This window comes from Scyliorhinus canicula, chromosome 3, assembly GCF_902713615.1.
Source record: "Scyliorhinus canicula chromosome 3, sScyCan1.1, whole genome shotgun sequence".
Taxonomy (NCBI): Eukaryota; Metazoa; Chordata; class Chondrichthyes; order Carcharhiniformes; family Scyliorhinidae; genus Scyliorhinus; species Scyliorhinus canicula.
Genome location: NC_052148.1, coordinates 33,834,895 through 33,850,040, shown reverse-complemented (window position 1 = coordinate 33,850,040; position 15,146 = coordinate 33,834,895). Strand labels below are relative to the sequence as shown.

Here is a 15,146-nt window from a genome sequence, read left to right as displayed (position 1 = left end):
CTACTCCTCCTATTCTGTTATTTTTGCAAAGATTATGGAGGAGCAGAATATTGAGGACAGAAACTTCCAGATAGTCACATTCTTTCACTTGCTGGAGGTTGTGGCCTGATTTGTGCATAAACAGCAGTGATTGCTGTTGGCCTCATTGTTATTTTCACAGTAAGATCTAGGACATTACGGTTAATGTTCACAGCTTCAGGTCACCTACCCCACTGTCCCTGATGTAGAGGAAAATGCTTGGCACCAATGAACAAGATTTTCTCCATTCTAATAGAAACTGGCACCCTTCCCAGTCCTGAGTGTGAATCACATATCAAGAAGTTTGATTTCAGGGCTGGTTACACACCACTATGTTCAGCCTGACCATTCTGATTCTCCTGCTCGTGTCAAGCTATGCTTTCACTGTAATATTGGTAGAACTAGTATAAGTAATGACTTTTCTCGCCCTTTGATTGCTTGTATCCGGGGTTGTAGCATTTTACTCAAGTAATATTCCATGACAGTAGCAGTGCATTTCCTAATATTGTTGAAAAAGCGACATTCTGTTGATGCTTTCCATCTTGCAGTCATCAATGCAAGAATGCCAAATTTCAAATATGAGCAACAATTTATACTGCATGAGAAAGGGGTGCTGATTTGTTGGCAACTCGACTCTGATTGGTTGAAGTATTCCTGTCCTGATGAGTGCAAGATGAAAAACTTTGGCATGTCTCTTTTTCCAGCAATACTCCAGTTCTGTACTACCGAATGACTATTTTCTATAAATATACATTATGTTTTAATCAGGAGCTGATACTGAAAAGGGTGTCTTGAACAGAAATTCACTTTTCATTGTATTGACTGATTTCACATCTGACCTGCGAAGTTAACTATTTTTAATGCAGTAACATCTATAGTTACGAGGGTTAGATAGGATAGAAGACATGGAAACATGCCATTTGGCCCAGCATTTATGGTCAAGGAACTTATGAGGCAGTGGCATAGTGGTTTTGTCAGTGGACTAGTAATCCAGCGATCCAGGGTTAACACTCTGGGGATATAGTTTTGAATCCCACCATGGGAGATGGTGAAATTTGAATTCAATAAAAATATAATGATGTCTAATAAATTTTCTTGTGTTAAAAACCCATTTGGTTTTGGAATTCTGCCATCCTTGCCTCGTCTACGTGTGACTCCAGACCCACGGCAATGTGGTTGATTCTTAACTGCCCTCTTCAATGGCTCAGCAAGCCACTCATTCCAATTAAGGATGGACCCAGCTAGTGGTGCCTACATCCCATGAAATAATTTTTAACAATCTAAATCTATCGCCGACATTCTATTCCCTACCTCCTCTTCCGCTGATCCAGCTTCCCCTGAAATGCGTCTGTACCATTTGCTTCAAACAATCCCTGTCGAATTCCACATTCTTACCACTCTTTTGCTAGAGTCTTCTTCTAAATTCCCTTTTGCATCACAGTCACATTGTCGATCAGATAAAGAAGCATAGTGCAGAAGGAGGCCTTTCGGCCCATCGAGTCTGCACCGACCCTCCGAAAGAAAACCCTCCTCAGGCCCACGCCCCCTCCCTTTTCCCGTAACCCCATAACCTCACCTAACCTTCTTGGACACAAAGGGGCAATTTAGCATGGCCAATCAACCTAAGCTGCACACTTTTTGGACTGTGGGAGGAAACCGGAGCACCTGGAGAAAATCCATGCAGACACGGAAAGAACATGAAAACTCCACACACACAGTCGTCCAAAGCTGTAATTGAACCCGGATCTCTGCCGCTGTGAGGTAGCAGTGCTAACCGTGCTAACCCTAACATATATTACTTTATCAGCAACTAATTGGTTCTCTGAAACAATTTGAACTCCATGGCCACATAATATTCTGAGCCACACTGTGATAAACGAGGGAAAGTCCACAATCAGGATTCCTCTTGCACCATGCTAATCCCGTGCACCAAAGGCGGCATGATATTTTTGAAATGCAGGTTTCATTTTCATTACCTGAGCTATTCTGTCAACCTGTTACATCTGAGTCCACCCTCACAGCAACGTAGGAATAGGAACAGACCATTCAGCCACTGTCGCCACTCATGGGGATCTTTATTTGATTGCTAAAAACTTGGAGTAAAGAAATCCGTATTTACTGAGCCAAACACATCCCATCCCAAGAGTTGGTGACGTTCGGTGTGCGCCAGTGCTAAATGACTTTAAGCCTGAAGTCACAATTAAAGTTTCTGAGTTGGGAGGAGATAGAAACCCTGTTACTTGGTAAATTCTGTCAAAAAGCTGGCCTCAGTTACCAGTTATTAACATTTACAATTATTTCCCCCTCTGGCATGCCAGATTAAACATTTTCTCACTAAAGCATTCAAATCTGAAAATTCTCTTCATAAAATAGCTGTATTAATCATTTTTTTGTTTTTGAATCCAGATCTTCCATCTGTTTGATAATTCTGTGTTAATCTTCACTCGGTCTGCAGCAATGACCTTAGCAAATGTAATCTGAAGCTGGCAGTGCAGTATTATAATCCAAAACCTGAAGTGGATGCTTTAAAGCATTCTTCTCATTGTTTTCCTAGAATCATATAGCACAGATGGAGGCCATTCATCCCATCAATTTGGCAGAGAACTGCAAGATGAGATGAGCATCATCCCATCACAGTGATGTCATGTGCAAATGGCACATCATTTTTAAGCGATGTAAATGATATTACCATGTTATTTTTAAAAAAATAATCTTTATTGTTGGACTTCCGGTCGCGACGGGCGGGAGGCGGCCGCCAACGGAGGGCTCCCGATCGGGAACGGCATTTTCGGAGCTTTAAGCCCGGTCCCAAGGTCCACGGAGGCGTCAAAGACATGGAGAAGGCGCAGAGGAAGCACGGCAGAAGAAGATATCAAGGGTCGGTAAGAAAACGGCCATTAAAATAACAGCTGAGGGCCCGTCGGGAAGAGGAGAGGTCATCACGGGGTCACCAGGAAAAAAGGAGGCTGGAGCACCGGGGGAGGCCGCATTGCTTACGGCTGAAGAAATAACCACGGTGATGGCTGCAGAATTCGAAAGGCAGTTTACAAAACACCTGGATGAGGAAGGAGATGAGGGAGGTTTTGAGTGTGCTGGTGGAGGAGGCGATTTCCCCGGTGATGACGGTGGTGGAGGATGCAGTGGCGGAGGTGCGGGCGCAAGGGGAGGCGCTGAAGGTAGTGAAGGAGACGGTGTTGCAGCACGGTGATCAACTTACCTCGATGAGGAAGGAGATGCGGAAGATGATGGAGGTGAACAAGGATCTGCGAGGAAAAATGGAAGACCTGGAAAACAGGTCCAGGCGACAGAATTTGAGGATTGTGGGGCTGCCCGAAGGAGTTGAAGGGCCGAGGCCGACTGAGTATTTTGCCGCTATGCTGGTGAAGCTACTGGGGGAGGGGGAGGATCCCTCCCGATACGAGCTGGATCGGGCTCATCGGTCGGGGAGGCCTGTACCAAAGGCGAGTGAGCCGCCAAGGGTAGTGACTCTGTGCTTTCGTAGGTACTGTGTGAAGGAGAAGGTCCTGTGCTGGGCCAAGCAGAAGCGGGTGGTGCAGTGGGCTGGAGCTGGTATACGTGTATACCAGGACTTTACGGCGGAGCTGGCGAGGAGGCGGGCTGCTTTCAACCGGGTGAAGAGGGCACTGTGCATTAGCACAGTGCAGTGCGGCATTGCATATCCAGCGAAGCTGAGGGTGACTTATAAGCTCAAGGACTTTTATTTTGGAACGGCGGAAGCAGCGGAGGATTTTGCGAAGGCAGAAGGACTGTGGCAGAACTGAGAAGTTGAGATATGGCAATGTGCCGATGTAACCTCAGGACTGTATTTTGTTCTTTTTTATCTCTTTTTTGTTTCACTGCGTGCAGGTGTATGGGCTAAAGGAGCCAATGTTGTATATATTTGGACAAGGGAAGTGATGGGACCTGCACTAGAAGTGAGGGCTCTTTGGGGTGTAGGTGGATATGCGGGGCGTGTGTGCTAAAAGGGGATTTCTGGGTTTTCCTAGGGCCGGGCAAGGGGGAAAGGGACCCGGGCGGGGGCCTCCGCGCTGGCCGGTTTAAACCGGTCAGTGAACGGGAGTGAGGTGGGGGGAGGGGCTGCGGTCATCGACGCCTGGCAGAACAGGGTCCGAGTGGTCTAGCCGGGGTGGAAAGTTGGGGGGAAGGAACCGAGGTTGGGGGGAGGAGTTTTACAAGAGGCAGTGGGCGGGAGGAGTTGGAGGGGAGGGGAGGGGATGGTTTACAACTCTTGGGTATCACATACGGTACTTTTTCAGAGGTTGGACGGCGTTGAGTATGGGGGGTGTGGGGGAGAGGGGATTCTAGGGTGACCATGGGCGGGGGAAGGGAGGAGTGGACTCGAGGGTGACCAAGGGCGGTCCCGGACTCCTTTCTCTTTTTCTCTTTTGTTTTTTGTTTCCACCGTGGGAGGGTTTGTTTCATTGGATGCATATATTGACAGGTGGGCTGTTGTTTGGGGTGGTGCGAGGATGGGGTCGCTGTTATTGTTAAGGGGATTGATTTTGTATTTGTTCCCGTTTAGTGTTTGGGGGTGGGGGTGAATTTTGGAGGAAAATGGAGAATAAAAACATATTTTTAAAAACTCTTTATTGTCACAAGTAGGTTTACATTGCAATGATGCTACTGTAAAAAGCCCCCTAGTCGGCACATTCCGGCACCTGTTCGGGCAAACAAGAGGGAGAATTCAGTGTCCAAATAACCTAACAGGCATGTCTTTCGGAACTTGTGGGAGGAATCCGGAGCACCCGGAGGAAATCCACACAGACACCATAAGAACTAATGTATTCAGGTACCTACAGGTTTGCAACTTTTTTCTACTCCCTCCTTGGTGAGGATCTCAGATATCATTGGCTGGATCGACGGAGAAAAATTCATTGGAGGAAGTAGCGAGAAAGTGGGAGGGTGAACTGGGTCCGGTTTTTGATGGGGATGTGTGGAGTGAGGCTCTTCACTCTTCACAGGGTCCACCGTCTCTTGTGCAAGCCTCAGCTTGATCCAGTGCTAGGTAATGCACAGGATGCACTTGACCAGGGCACAGATGAGTGGTTTCGTCTTGGGAGTGGAGGATAGGTGCGAATGTTGTGGTAGGGGACCGGCGAATCATGCACACATGTTTTGGTCTTGCCCTGAACTTGAGAGCTTCAGGGACTCCTTTTTCAGCACCATGTCAGGGATTCCGGGGATTCCATAGAATTCCTGCAGTGTAGAAGGAGGTCATTCGACACATTGAGTATGCACCGACCCTCTGAAAGAGCACCCTACCTAGGATGGGGTCCAGTTCCCCACCCTATCCCCGTAAACCCATGACCCCACCTAACTTGCGCATCTTTAGACACTAAGGGACAATTTAGCCTGGCCATCCCAGCTAATCTGCACATCTTTGGACTGTGGGAGGAAACCGGAGCACCCGGAGGAAACCCACGCAGACACGGGAAGAAAGTGCAAACTCCGAACAGTCACCGCAGGCTGGAACTGAATCCAGGTCTCTGCCACTGTGAGGCAGCAGTGCTAACCACAGTGCCACTGTGCCTTTTCGGTGGTCATTTTCGGTGTATTGGACTCACCAGTGCTGCAGACGGGGGTGAACAAGGACGGGGTTGTGGTGAATGTATTATGTCAGTAATTCACCATTGTATTTGTATCTGTTCTGTTGCCCTTGTATTTGTATCTGTGCTATGCTGTTGCCCTTGTGGGCAGTCAGGCACTGTTCTAAGTTGATTAAAGCCACGGTTTACTTCTACTCATGTCTCGAGTGAATTGATGGTCGCATCAATTTAATCAACTTAAACGCAACTATGGAATCGGCCCTCAAACCTGACCGACTGGAACTCAATCCGCAGGCCGCGGAGGCGAAATAAATTTTTTCGCATTGGCTTCGCTGCTTCTAGGCCTATCTCGCAGCCTCCTCCATGTCGTCCGTCACCGATGAATAGAAGCTGAGCCTCCTCCATGCACGGGTGAGTCATCGAATCTCTGTTCAACTCGACGAGGTTTCTTCCTACGCAGACGCCCTCGCGATGCTTGAACGCTTCTATGTACGGCCTGTGAACGAGATATACGCGCGACACATGCTCACCACTCGCGCCAGCGTCCCGGGGAATCGCTAAAAGACTACCTATGCAACCTCAAAGTCCTCGCATGCAGCAGCAACTACCAGGCCGTTACGGCCACTCAACATTTGGAACTCGCCGTCCGAGATGTTTACGTGGCGGGAGTCCGGTCCAACTACGTGAGACAGCGCCTACTCGAAAAAGGGGCCCTGGTCTTGGATCAGGCAGTAAAGTTAGCCTCTTCTCTGGAAGTAGCGTTCCAGAGCCTTAACGCGTTCCTGGCTGACCACGCGACCCCCTCGACCAAAGACTACCCCAGGCCTGTGTCGCGCAGCAGCCCGCCCACCATGGGGGGGGCTACCCTGTTATATCTGCGGCCAGTTCCAACACCCCCGGCAGCAATGCCTGGCCCGTAACGCGAACTGCAGCAGCTGCGGGAGAAAAGGACATTTCGCCAAAGTTTGCCTGGCCAGGTCCAAGAACTCTAAACTGCAGGTCTGACCCTCAGATTCACAGGCCCGCAGACCCCGCAGTGTGGCAGCGTGTCTGCCGACTCCGCCCCCTGTAGACGCATCATCAGCCATCTTCCAGCCCTCACAGCATTGATGGCCATCCTGGCCATCCTCCCCCACGCGGCTGGCCACGTGCGATCCATGGGGGCCGCCATCCTGGACACCATCTGCCTCACCGTCTTTTGAGGCAGACGGCCACCTTTTCCACTTCCTCTGGGTCCCCATTGGCATCACAAATGGGGTCTCGGTGTTCCAAAGAACAATGGACCGAATGGTGGACAAGTACGGGCTGCGGGCCACATTTCCGTACTTGGACAATGTCACCATCTGCGGCCATGATCAGCAGGACTACGACGCCAACCTCCACAGATTTCTCCAAACCGCCCAAACCCTAAGCCTCACTTACAACAAGGAGGAATGCGTTTTCCGCACAACCAGACTAGCCATCCTCGGCTATGTTGTGGAAAACGGGGTTCTAGGACCTGCCCCTGACAGGATGCGCCCCCTCCTGCAACTCCCCCTTCCCCACTGCCCCAAGGCCCTGACGAGGTGCCTCGGGTTCTTTTCATATTATGCCCAGTGGGTCCCCAACTATGCGGACAAAGCCCGCCCACTAATCAAGGCCACCATCTTCCCACTGGCAACTGAGGCCCGCCAGGAATTTGGCTGCATCAAGGCGGACATCGGCAAAGCCATGGTGCTCACGGTGGATGCGTCTGTCCCCTTCCAGGTGGAGAGCGACGCATCAGATGTCGCTCTCGCAACTACCCTCAATCAAGCAGGCAGACCGGTAGCGTTTTTTTCGCGCACCCTTACCACCTCCGAAATTCGGCACTCCTCAGTCGAGAAGGAGGCCCAAGCCATCGTGGAAGCTGTACGGCACTGGAGGCACTACCTCGCTGGTAGGAGGTTTACCCTCGTCATCGACCAACAATCGGTAGCCTTCACATTCGACAATACGCAGCGGGGCAAAATCAAGAACGATAAGATCTTGAGGCGGAGGATCGAACTCTCCACCTATAATTACGATATAGTCTATTGTCCTGGGAAGCTCAACGAGCCCCCAGATGAAAATGAAAATGAAATGAAAATCGCTTATTGTCACAAGTAGGCTTCAATGAAGTTACTGTGAAAAGCCCCTAGTCGCCACATTCCGGCGCCTGTCCGGGGAGGCTGGTACGGGAATTGAACCGTGCTGCTGGCCTGCTTGGTCTGCTTTAAAAGCCAGCGATTTAGCCTGGTGAGCTAAACCAGCCCCTGGATGCACATGCGCCAGCGCACAAGATGACCGACTACGGGCTATCCACGATGACCTCTGCCACCCGGGGATCATCCGGCTTATCCACTATATCAAGGCCCACAACCTGCCCTACTCTGCCGAGGAGGTCAGAGCCATGACCAGGGACTGCCAGATCTGTGCGGAGTGTAAACCGCACTTCTATCGACCAGATAAGGCCCACCTGGTAAAGGCATCCCGGCCCTTTAAGCGCCTCAGCATCAATTTCAAAGGGCCCCTCCCCTCCAATAACCGCAATACATATTTCCTCAATATTATTGATGAGTTCTCCCGCTTCCCCTTTGCAATCCCTTGCCCCGACATGACCATGTCCACCGTAATTCAAGCCCTATATAATGTCTTCACCCCGTTTGGTTTCCCCAATTACGTCCACAGTGACCTGGGCTCGTCATTCATGAGTGACGAACTGCGTCAGTACCTGCTCAGTAAGAGCATCGCCTTGAGCAGGATGACCAGTTATAACCCCAGGGGAAACGGGCAGGTGGAGAAGGAGAACGTAACGGTCTGGAAGACCGTCCTACTGACCCTTTGGTCCAGGAATCTCCCCAGTTTGTCACAGGCAGGAGGTCCTCCCCGATGCGCTCCTCTCTATTAGGTCCCTACTTTGCACGGCCACAAACGAGACCCCTCATGACCGCCTATTTGTTTTCCCTAGGAGATCCACCTCAGGGGCCTCACGTCCGTCCTGGCTAAAGACACCGGGGCTGGTCCTACTCAGAAAACACATCAGGAGCCATAAGTCCGATCATCTGGTAGAGAGGGTCCAGCTCCTACACTCCAACCCCCAGAACACCCCGATGGCCGACAGGATACGGTCTCCTTCTGGGACCTGGTGCCCGCCGGTTCCACCACCACCACCACCGCCCCTCCACCATATCCCGCCCAATCTACCATGACCAGCGCCCCCGCCCCTACATGGCTCCCGCGCTCCCTCCCGCCCACCATCCCCCCTTCACCGGTCCACAGGAATTAAGCTCCAGAAGAGACGCTCCGGGAGTCCACGTCTGTGCCCGCACTGGCAACTTCACTACCGATGCCAGCACAGACGGGCTTGACACCGGAGCCAGCAACAATGAGCTTCGGCGATCACAGCGCACCATCCGTGCGCCGGACCAGCTGAACTTATGAACCCGTCAGCCCCGCCGGACTTCATTTTTTTAACAGGGGGTGAATGTGGTGAATGTATTATGCCAATAATCCACCATTGTCTTTGTATCTGTGCTGTTGCCCTTGTATTTGTAGCTGTGCTATGCTGTTGCCCTTGTGGGCTCCTCCTATGGGCCATTGTATGGCATTATTCATAGGGGAACATGTTGGGGCCTGCATGGGCTCCGCCCATAGCTCCTCATCTTGAAGGGAGTAATCTGATGGACGTTTTGTATCTTGAGGTCAAGTACACCGTGAGGGAGTTGGTGGGCGAGTGGGGGGGGGGGGGGTGGTTTTACTCGAGGTGGCAGTCTTGTGGTGGTATGTATGTGAGCGCTGTCATTGGTGCAGAGCATTGGTTTCCCATTGGCTCTGGCTGGTCATGTGCCTCTCGTCCGATTGGTTGAGACTAGTCATGTGACTGCTCACCAATTGGTCGAGAGGCAAATAGACCCCGACCCAGGTTTCCCGGCCGTCGGCCTTTCTCTGTAGTTGACCACCGGGCTAACAACTAGCTGATTAAAGCCACAGTTTGGATCTTCATCGTGTCTCGAGTCCAATTGATGGTACATCAATTTAAACAGCTAGAATTTTGGAATGGAGTTACGCATCAAGCCTGACTGCCTCCGCACCAGCCCGCATGCTTCAAATGCGTCTGCAATCTTTAAACACTGGCAGGCGTGTTTTAACAGTTACCTGACAACTGCAGCCGGCAAGCCCACCAAGGAGCAGAAACTCCACATCCTTCACTCATGCGTGGGCACAGCGATATACTCAATGATTGAGGGACTTCCGGTTGCGGCTATGCGGAGCTAAGCGCACGTTCGGCAGCTCCCGCTTTAAAAGGACTTGTGGGCTCTTTTAAGGGCCCCAAACGGCGCTGATTCGACGATTCACGGTGGATAAAGGGGTCTCCTGACGACCAGACAGCAGTTCCCTGCTGAGTCACTCGACGAGTTTTACCAGGCCGTCACAGCTCTAGGGAGAACGTGCGCATGTCTCCAAGTTTCGGCGACTGAGCACATGGAACTTTTAATGAGAGACGCTTACGTTGCTGGCATGCGGTCCCCTTCTATCCGCCAACGATTGCTGGAGAAGAACGCCCTCAGCCTAGCTGAGGCACGGACCCTTGCAACCTCTCTGGAGGTTGCTGACCTGAACGCCCGCGCATACGCCCCCGGCTGCGCAGCAACTCCCTGGACTTCATGGCACGCGCCACCCCCGTCTTCCGTGGACCCCGATCCCCCCAGGCCTGCGCTGCGGGATGCTCCGACAAACTAGCGGGGCCCCGTTGCTATTTTTGCGGCCTCTCCAAGCACCCGCGCTGCCCGGCCCGCTCCGCTCTGTGTAAGAGCTGCGGGAAGAAGGGCCACTACGCGGTGGTCTGCCAGACCAAGTCGGTCGCTGCTGTTCCGCGCAGCGACCGCGGATCGGCCCCCCCAGGGCCCCGCGCCACGCACCGACCTCTCCGGCCCGCCTCCCGACCCCCGCAACAGGCCCACGGTCCTCCCGACCCGCGCTCCCGGCTACCCCGACCGGCCCGCAGACACCACTGATACTGCCCCCAGCTGCCACGAGGTTCCCAAGGGCGCCGCTATATTGGGCCCCGGACGCCATGTGCGGGCCATGGGCGCCGCCATCTTGGGGCCCTGGCTCCACGTGCAGGTCCTGGGCGCCGCCATCTTGGGACCCCGATTCCACATGTGCGTCCTGGGTGCCGCTACCTTGGGACCCCGATTCCACATGCGGGTCCTGGGCGGCGCCACCTTGGGCCAACACGGAAAGCCCTGCCAGCGATTACTCTGCCACCGAGGAGGATCTGGAACTCTCGCCACGACTTGCTTCCATCACACTCGACCAGTCGCGACCACGCACGCTCGCCAAGACTACGACAACGATCCAGCTAAACGGACACAAAACGAGATGCCTGCTGGACTCCGGGAGCACGGAAAGTTTCGTCCACCCCGACACGGTAAGACGCTGCGCGCTCCCCATCCATCCAGTTAAGCATAAGATTGAATTGGCCTCGGGTTCGCACTCCGTCCAAATCACCGGGTGCTGCATAGCGGACCTCACGGTCCAGGGGAGGGTTTTCAAAAACTTCAAACTCCTCATCCTTCCCCGTCTATGCGCTCCGGCACTCTTGGGCCTGGATTTCCAGCGCAACCTGCAGAGCTTGACCTTCCAATTCGGCGGCCCTATTCCCCCTCTTACTGTTTGCAGCCTCGCGTCCCTCAAAGTGGACCCACCTTCCTTGTTTGCTCATCTCACCCCAGATTGTAAACCTGTCGCCACGAGGAGCAGACGATACAGTGCCCAGGACCGGACCTTCATCGGGTCCGAGGTCCAGAGGCTCATTAAGGAAGGAGTTATCGAGGCCAGCAACAGTCCCTGACGAGCCCAAGTGCTGGTAGTTCGGACTGGGGAGAAAGACCGGATGGTCATTGATTACAGTCAGACCATCAACAGGTTTACGCAGCTGGACGCGTATCCTCTCCCCCGTATTTCCGACTTGGTTAACAGGATCGCGAAATACAAAGTTTTATCCACGGTGGACCTTAAGTCCGCCTACCACCAGCTCCCCATCGTGCGAGTGACCAAAAGTACACCGCGTTTGAGGCAGATGGGCGCCTCTATCACTTCCTCAGGGTTCCATTCGGTGTCACAAATGAGAACATAGAACAGTACAGCACAGAACAGGCCCTTCGGCCCTCAATGTTGTGCCGAGCAATGATCACCCTACTTAAACCCACGTAACCCGTATACCTGTAACCCAACAATCCCCCCATTAACTTTACACTACGGGCAATTTAGCATGGCCAATCCACCTAACCCGCACATCTTTGGACTGTGGGAGGAAACCGGAGCACCCGGAGGAAACCCACGCACAGACGGGGAGGACGTGCAGACTCCACACAGACAGTGACCCAGCCGGGAATTGAACCTGGGACCCTGGAGCTGTGAAGCATTGATGCTAACCACCATGCTACCGTGAGGCCCCAAAATGGAGTCTGGGTCTTCCAACGGGAGATGGACTGAATGGTCGACAAGCACGGTTTACGGGCCACCTTTCCGTATCTCGATAACGTCACCATCTGCGGCCACGACCAGCAGGACCACGACATCAACCTCCAAAAATTCCTCCAAACCGCAAAACTCCTTAATTTAACCTACAATAAGGATAAGTGCGTGTTTAGCACCGACCGTCTAGCCATCCTTGGCGACGTAGTGCGTAACGGAGTGATAGGCCCCGATCCCAAACGCATGCGCCCCCTGATGGAACTCCCCCTCCCCAACTGCCTCAAATCCCTCAAACGCTGCCTGGGCTTCTTCTCCTATTACGCCCAGTGGGTCCCCAACTATGCCGACAAAGCCCGCCCCCTCATCCAGTCCACCTCCTTTCCCCTGTCGATGGAGGCCCGCCAGGCCTTTAGCCGCATCAAAGCGGATATTGCAAAGGCCATGATGCGATGCTATCGACGAGTCCCTCCCATTCCAGGTCGAGAGCGACGCGTCTGACGTAGCTCTGGCGACCACCCTGAACCAAGCGGGCAAACCCGTGGCCTTCTCACGAACCCTCCACGCTTCCGAAATCCGCCATTCCTCGGTGGAAAAGGAGGCACAGGCCATAGTCGGAGCTGTGCGATATTGGAGGCACTATCTGGCCGACAGGAGGTTTACCCTCCTGACAGACCAACGGTCAGTAGCTTTCATGTTCGATAATGCACAGAGGGGCAAGATCAAGAACGACAAGATCTTGCGGTGGCGGATCGAGTTGTCCACGTACAACTACGATATCTTGTATCATCTTGGGAAGCTCAACGAGCCTCCTGATGCCCTATCCCGCGGTACCTGCGCCAGCGCGCAGATCGACAGCCTCCGCTCCCTCCACACGGACCTCTGCCATCCAGGGGTCACCCGTTTTTACCATTTCATTAAGACCCGCAACCTGCCCTACTCGGTTGAGGAGGTCAGGACCGTCACCAGGGACTGTCACGTCTGCGCCGAGTGCAAACCGCACTTCTACCGCCCTGAACGAGTGCATCTCATCAAGGTATCCCGCCCCTTTGAACATCTCAGTATAGACTTCAAGGGTCCCCTTCCCTCCAACAACCGTAACACATATTTTTTGAGTGTTATCGACCAATACTCCCGCTTCCCTTTCGTCATTCCGTGTCCCAACGTGACCACAACAACCGTCAGAAAGGCCCTTCTATCCATCTTCTCCCTGTTCGGTTACCCCGCGTACATCCACAGCGACCGGGGGTCCTCCTTTATGAGTGACGAACTGCGTCAATTCCTGCTCAGCAGGGGCATAGCCTCTAGCAGGACGACCAGTTATAAGCCCTGGGGTAACAGTCATGTTGAGCGGGAGAATGGCACCATTTGGAAGACCATCCTGCTGGCCCTACAGTCCAGAGATCTCCCTATCCCCCGTTGGCAAGACATCCCCGACGCCCTGCATACAATCCGGTCTCTGCTCTGTACTACCACTAATCAAACACCTCATGAACGTCTTCTGGTTTTCCCCAGGAAGTCATCCTCAAGATCCCCTCTCCCGATCTGGCTGGCCACTCCCGGTCCTATCTTGCTCCGGAAGCATGTGCGGGTGCACAAGTCCGACCTGTTGGTTGAGTGAGTCCAGTTACTCCACGCCAACCCGCAATATGCGTACGTGGAGTATCCCGACGGTCGGCAGGATACGGTCTCGCTTCGGGACCTGGCACCCGCCGGCGTGCGGCCTTCCCCCCCCCCTACATCAACACCTCCCCCCCCAACACCAATTCCCCCCAGCGGCCCCCGCGCTCCCACGACCCAGCGCACATGCCCCCTCTCCCCCGATTACAGCGTCTCCACCACCGGCCTGGGGTACGGAGACACATCTACGACCGACGCTCCCGGAGGCAAGGACGACCATCGGCCCGACGTCACCGGCTCCACTGCGACGGTCCTCCAGAACACCATGGGCACCCGACAGGCTGATCGTGTCCATCTTATGCGACCATGGGACATTTTGTTTTGGACCTTGTTGTTATTCTGTTGCACCTTTAAGTTAACAGTAGTAGTATTGTTTTTTTGCCACGAGCCAGTGGGCAGCCCACCTTTCTTGATTTTCACTGCTCATACCACCAGTCTTCGGACCCCCCGCCCCCGCCTCTCTTCCACTTACACCCCTCCCCCCCCGCCTTCTTTCTCCACAAGGGGTGAATGTGGTGGTATGAATGTGAGCACTGCCATTGGTGCAGAGCATTGGTTTCCCATTGGCTCTGGCTGGTCATGTGCCTCTTGTCCGATTGGCTGGGACTAGTCATGTGACTGCTTACCAATTGGTCAAGAGGCAAGTAGACCCCGCCTCCGAGGCAGGGTATAAGTACCCAGGTTTCCCGGCGGTCGGCCTTTCCCTGTAGTCGACCACCGGGCTAACAACTAACTGATTAAAGCCACAGTTTGGATCTTCATCGTGTCTCGAGTCCAATTGATGGTACATCAAGCCTCTCATTTCCTTTTTCAGGGTATTAGTCACCATCAGTTGTTGGGGATGGGGGGGTTTGTTTTTGGTAAGTTTTATTTGTTCATGGGGGGGGGGTATTGGGGGGGAGCTGCTTGACATGGATGTGTTTATTTTGAAATGGTATTTGCTGTATGTTATTGTTGTAATGGTAAACTTCCCTGAATAAAAATATATTTAAAAAACTGTCCAAACTTAGATTGTTTAAGATGCTTGTAGCCATCAGAGGGGAGAGATTACAATCTGATTACAATCTGACGATTCTGAACTAAATTGAAGCACAGGCTGCTGCAGAGTTGAAAGTAGACTTTTGGAACTCATTATGTCATCGAGACTCCAATCTGCTCCACCCAGTACAAAGCGGCCACATACCATTGTTACTCCATTTTCTGGTACAAAGGTAGGTTCAAGTCGCTCCAAACCAGTAATAACCTTGATCACTCTTGTGTTATCTGCTGTTCTGGTTTGACCAATAGAATGTCACACCTGTACCCCGATAAGGCACAACGTGAACCTTGTCTTATCTACTCCCAGTAGCTGTGTTGTGCAGTTTTTTGTTTACTATACCAGTGAACAATATCTGCTCTTTAAGA

General features: G+C 52.7%; 1 protein-coding gene across 4 annotated transcripts in view; it reads left to right on the top strand.

Annotated features, from left to right (window-relative positions):
* The window catches only part of LOC119963895 (leucine zipper putative tumor suppressor 3-like), a 293,965-nt gene that overhangs the window by 136,282 nt on the left and 142,537 nt on the right, over window positions 1–15,146 (top strand). Inside the window, exon 1 of one of the 4 annotated variants that reach the window (XM_038793276.1) lies at window positions 4,791–4,828. The exons of the other annotated variants lie outside the window; for them this stretch is intronic. The gene's annotated coding sequence lies outside the window, so the exon portion shown is untranslated. Of the gene's footprint in view, window positions 1–4,790; window positions 4,829–15,146 lie in introns of those variants that run through there. 4 annotated transcript variants of the gene reach the window in all.